We start from the raw sequence: 6,601 nt of genomic DNA, 5'->3' as shown, positions 1-6,601 counted from the left end.
ATTCCCTCTTTCTTGCTGGTCCATTACCAGGAAAAAGGAAGAGGTCACAAAAAGCAAACAAATCCAAAAGGGCAATCCAAATCAAAAAGCAATCCAGTCCAGATCCAAAAATCCAAAGCAATCCAAATAATCTTATCTAATTAATATAACAAGACTATAATATAGCTACTATTAATAATAACATAGGGGAGCGCGGGGCACAACCTAACGCGGGGTTAGTTGTAACGCGCTTGTTTTAAATACTTCCGCACATGCTTGGATGACGAAACTTTGTGTATTTACTAGTTGCCATATCAACACTATATAGAAAAAAAAAATCCGCAAAATTTTTTTTTTTTGGAAGATATCCATAGACATTTATTAAACCATAGCAAAAGTAAATTTCTTACTTAAGTTAATTTTTCATCTCTATTTTTTGTGTTTATTTTAAAATAAGACAAATCTGATATTATTTTAATCTCCAATATGTTATTTAACAGTTGAGATAGTTATTTAATGCTTCACTAACTAGCAGAAGACACTAGCAGGGTTTAAATCCCAGTTGTGCAGGCGAGGGCATGTTGTAACACTGCGTTACAATGTGCCCCTATTAGAAATATGCTATTCTATTCTATACTTGTATTAATTTTATTGAGAAAACGTGAGAAAAAAGGTGAATAAAGACTGAGAGTCAATGTTCAGAAATGACTAATTATTTATTTGTTTTGAACTATGTTGTATAGCTGTGTTTTCATGTGTTTGTAGTCAAAACTCAAAAATGAGTTTATATTTAATTATAAAAAATTGCCATTATTTTATATGAAAAAGGTTTTTAATTGTATTTTATTTAGAAAATATTTTAGTTTGTTTTGTATATATTTTTTATTAGATCAGATAACATTTTAAGCTGTCATATGGTCATGTTACAATGTGCCCCTCGACATGTTACAATGTACCCCACCTATGGGGCATGTTGTCACATTTCATTTCCATTCTTTCGGGGTATATCAAGAAAAAAGTATATACTGTATTAATAAAACAAAAACACATAATTGTAGTAGACATGTGGGAAATTAATGTGGGGAAAAAAAAAAATACTTTGAACCATAAGTAGATTTACACAAACTGAGAAAGTCAAAAAGCGTTACTTTGTGCCCCGCTCTCCCCTACTATATATATTCTAACCTTATAATGTAATAATATACAGCCCTAACTAACACACATATATGACACAATAATGACAATGATAGGTAACTCTCTGACACTACTACAACTGCTTCTTCTACTCCTGCAACACCCATAAGGTGGCGCAAGTTTCGATCCCCCTTTTTCCGGAAGCGACACTCAGACCGAACCGATGACGTATCCACACAAACCGAGGCCTCGTTTATCATTAGTCACGTGATCTTGACGTTAACTACACAAGCCTCGAATCGCGGCTTCATCTCGACACAAGGGCTGCGTTCCAGTCCAAAATTGTAATGCCCTTAACTTGCTAACTTCCCTCCGGATGTACGTCATTGCGAGTGCCCACTACTGGCGGAAACTGCAATGGGCTGAATTGGAACGTCCTAGCCCTTGATCACTTGGAATCAGCTATGTAGTTGATTTATTATTTACATTTGTTTTCCCTTTAAGAATTTGTTTAATGCAGCATCCAAATGTATATATGGTTTTTGGGTTGTTTTCAATTAAAAAAATTAGAATTAATATATATCATAGAGTTGTTTGTTGTGTTTTTATTTTTTTATTTTTTTTATTTTATTAATTACAAAATCTGAATACAAAATCTGAATACAACAAAATGGCACAAGTCAGTTATTATACCAAGAAATTACAGGCGTGGAAGGCTCAACACAAATAAAGAAGAAAATAAATAAATAAAAATAAATTAATTAAATTAAAACAGGTTATACAATACTAACAAATTATACAATTTTATCGCACTTCGATTTTTCATTTTTGAGAGGGCATCTGATAAGTATTTTAATTCGTTTCTAAATATAATAAATAAAGGAGGGGATTTAAAGAATCTACATTTATGTATAAAGTAATTAGCTAAAAATATAATGTTGTTAATTAAATCAAATAATCTACAACTATCATTGGTTATTCCATACATTATATTTTGTAAAGTTAAGGTGAAACCATCAACCACCACCTCTTAAGTTGTTTCTTGTGGTGGTGATTAGACGAGATCTGTGGTGACGTCATAATCGTACTGCATTGTGGGACATATAGGTGCCTGAAGTGTACATATGAAGTAGACTCGCTCCCTCGGTCCAAATCGAGGGAACGAGGGTCTGTCCATCTAAACTTCCCTCGTCCACTTCACGAAGTGGAACGCACTTCAAAATGGCGGCGGGGATTCCCCCGAGGGGAAGTTCGCGAGTGCGTGTCTAAAAGTGGACTGGAACGCAGCAAAGCTCCGACGCCTCGGTTCAAATGTCACATCACTAGTGGTGAGCACGACGGCGACGCAGAGTAATCACATTCACTGCTGTTCGGAGACGAGTGCATCAGCGGGTGGTGATGAGACGGCGACGCAGAGTGTTCACAAATTGACTAGACTGGGTAGTGGGAATTGCTATCCGGTCATATTTTGAGTACAACCCCAGTAACTGATATTTGAGGATCGTCTGATGGATTATATTGTTGTGATCATTTTACATCTTATTCATAACTGATAGAGACTAAGAAATAATTGCCAGTGCACTAGCCATATCTCTTGGTTTTTCTTTGTAGTGCTGTGATTTATTAGGGTTGTGGTGTGTATTGGTTGGTGTGGGTATTTGTGTGGACAAGTGAGAGTGGTAATGGGCTGATGTCACGGGGTGACTATTGCTGCGTCCCAATTCGCATATCCGTCCTAAATAGTATGCGAAACTAGATTTAGTACGTCCCAAATCGTAGTGTGTTGAAATGAGTATTCCAAAGATACCCGGATGGTCTACTATTTCCGGTTAGAATTCGAAGTGCAGATCAATGCACACTCTAGCGGCTATGTTTCTGTCTGACTTATTTGTAGTAATACTGTGGCTGTACAAATGTTAACTTTATCAGTCCAACCAAAGAAACATGGTTACTACACTTGTAAAAGCATGGTTCATTTTCATCGGGGTATTTTTAAGTATTATACATAAGTATAAGATTAAGTATAAAATACGTTGTTTTTAATGTAACACCCAGCAAAATGGCTGTTTCCTGTGCCTGGATGTAAACAGTGACAATCTAGCGAATTTTAATGATGTGAATATTTTCTAGAAATAAAAATTCCAGATACAGCGAATTCATTTTTTAACTATGTATTTGATTATTCTTTCTTACCAGGTTCTTCAAAAAGTCGTCACAATCAAACACAACAATGTAGGCTATACGATTCACAATCGTTTCGAAAACATTAAGCGATACATTTTAAAACTGGAGCCTGTACTCCGTCGATTCTTGCACCCAACAACACAACAAGATGACATTTAATTATAATAATAATATTTTAAGCTCCTTATTATGTGGCTGTCTCCAGTTTTCCCTTTGTTTTGCCTCCAGCTAACGCCGTGACGTAATTGTGACGTCGGCGCAAAAGGGGTCTATAGATAAATCAGCTTCAGGTGTTCGGCAGGAATAGGCTATGCTGGCGATTGGCCCGCATATGTTCATGGTTGCCGACAGTTCGAGGGAGAGACCGGCGCCCAGGAAGGGGCGCTCGGCCGATGAAAGGGCAGCAGACGCGGGGGAGACCGCGGCAGGAGACGAGGGAGAGACCGGCGCCCAGGAAGGGGCGCTCGGCCGACGATTTGATCGAGCGCGTTTGTAACGCGAAACCGACGAGGATCTGAAACGAGACAGGTGTCGTGCCGAAAAGTGATGGTCTGCCGAAAATTGATTGCATTATTTATTGCAATAAGTAGAGGCTTCAATCATTTTGTTGTAAGTAGAATACTGCATCTTATGGGTTGTTTTCGACATTTGAAGGTATTTTAACAGGTAAAAAGGGCTGGATTGGTTGGTACACAGCAGGTAAAATAATGCAGAGTCATAAGGATAATTGCAAAAGAGAACATGTCTTTCATTTTATATATAGCTCAGCAGTAAGTCATGTTATTATAGGCTACAGTCCGTTTTCCAAATACAAACACTTCCATCGGCAACAACAGGCTTCTATTATTTCCTATAATCATGTAAATGTCATCATACCTGATTAAGCTATAAACTGCAAAACACTTGTTTGGCCACAATTGTTATTATTATGTTAAAAGAAATGTTAAAGTATCACACAGACATACCTTTGCTATTACCACGGACATAAACTGATGGTAATTTGCACGTTATGTCTGTTTGATCCAGCTGTAGACGTAAAGAGACTGGGCGCAATCAATTTTCGGCGGACCATCACTTTTCGGCACGACACCGGCATTCTGACGGAATTGGAATTCGCGAACACTACGGCTGCCGCCGTCACGTGGACACGGCCCCGATTGTCGGGTTGAGAGGCGTGTGTGCCTGCTTCGTGGTTCAATGTGATGGGATCTGTGACTCCCCTGACCTGTACGGTATGGTGAGCTTTGCTCATATCCTGTTCTCTCTGCCAGTTGAAAAGGGATTCCCTCGGCCCGACTGTTCTACTGTTCTGCTGCTCTACTACCCTACTGTTGTACTGCTTTTCTTCTTTCAACACAGCAGCTAATCAGCCCAGCCCAACTTCAAGGAGATGTTTGCTTGGACACTGTTCAATTGCATTGTTCACAGTGAGTTTACTGTTTTGAAGTGTCCTGTTCTTAAAGTGTTCACATTGGGAAGGCTGAAGTGTGTGCACAAGTGCTTTGACGGTTTCAGATTGTTTGGTCTGCATCTACAGTTCCAGATAAACAGCCTCCTGTGACCTAGTGAAGAGACTGCTGAAGCTGTGAGTTATACGTACCCGCAACTCTCTGTCTGAGTCCAGTGAAGAGCCTGCTAAAGCTGTGAGTTATACGTACCCTCCATTCTCTGTCTGAGTCCAGTGAAGAGCCTGCTAAAGCTGTGAGTTATACGTACCCTCCATTCTCTGTCTGAGTCCAGTGAAGAGCCTGCTAAAGCTGTGAGTTATACGTACCCGCCACTCTCTGTCTGAGTCCAGTGAAGAGCCTGCTAAAGCTGTGAGTTATACTTACCCTCCACTCTCTGTCTGAGTCCAGTGAAGAGCCTGCTGAAGCTGTGAGTTATACGTACCCGCCACTCTCTGTCTGAGTCCAGTGAAGAGCCTGCTAAAGCTGTGAGTTATACTTACCCTCCACTCTCTGTCTGAGTCCAGTGAAGAGCCTGCTGAAGCTGTGAGTTATACGTACCCGCCACTCTCTGTCTGAGTCCAGTGAAGAGCCTGCTAAAGCTTGAAGAGCCTGCTAAAGCTGTGAAGTATACGTACCCTCCATTCTCTGCCTGAAGAGAGAACGAGGAACTGCTGGTCGATTCCTCCTGGGAGTAATTGCTCACTTTAAAGACTTTTAATCATTTAATAAATATAAAACCTTTTGAAGCTATTATGTGTCCTGTTCTGACTTTGTGGGAATACGGTCTTGCTCCTCAGGGTGGTACGCAACTTAGGGGAGGCGGTTAGCGCCCCCCGCCTGTGACACTAACATTAGTTTTGTGCTTGCATTGGACTGGAGATACTGGCAGTTTGTTTCTTATTTTCCCTCCAGTAAACTACTGGTGGCTCTACCCTAGGCCTACGTGCTGTGGGACCAACCCAGGACATTCATTCGTTGACCATACTGGACTGTGCTAAGGACTACATCTCTTTTTGATAACTTATTTTAATATCTAGGTTATCCTGGTTTTATGGTAATAAAAGATGTTGTAATTCAATCTCTACTTGAGTGTCAATAGTGTCCAGCCCTCAGTGATAATATTGAATTGGGTTAAATTGAGTCCTGGGTTTCAGTAATCAACCTAGGTGGTGTAGTCGGCTACTTTATTTATTTGGGGTTTAATACCAACAGTATTGCTGGTTTCTGTCATAAGTTTTATAAAACCTTTTATTCCTTTTGCCGCCCCCTAGCACGCCACATCAGCACCGCTCCACTGTGATGTTTCCATGCATGCACATTTTTGCACATGTGAAGAGGATGATTTTTTTTTTTCGTCGATATTTGAACGTGAGTGAAGTACAAAGAAGTCTATAATAAAGCATAGTTTACCATCCAAATACATCGCGACTGTTGAAACATTTTGATTCTAATGAGAGCAATGCGTGAGCCCAATGCCGATTACTTTCACTTTCCCTTTACGTTATTTCATTTTGGCTTGTTTATAGTTTTTTTTTTGTTTTTTATTCTTGTTCTGAATATTATTAAATTTAAAGGATAAATTATTGATTTAAATGTCAATCATTGATCAAATCAAATTTTTGTGACATGGCTTAACATTACCGTGACTTTGCGCACGATTAATTGTCTATGCACGCGAGGTAATGCGCATGACTCAAACACTGGCAGACCCAGCAGCAGTTGTAGGCAGGTATATTGATCATGAAATCAGAATTTTCTTGTCTTGAATTATTCATTCACTCATTAATTTTTCACTTGTTTAAGTTAATATGTAAAAAAATAAAAATTAAAAATAAAGAAGCGGCTGCTTAGTTCGC

This window comes from Rutilus rutilus, assembly GCF_951802725.1.
Source record: "Rutilus rutilus genome assembly, chromosome: 8".
NCBI classification, from domain to species: domain Eukaryota; kingdom Metazoa; phylum Chordata; class Actinopteri; order Cypriniformes; family Leuciscidae; genus Rutilus; species Rutilus rutilus.
The sequence above is the reverse complement of the archived record's forward strand: the minus strand, read 5'-3'. Positions refer to the sequence as shown.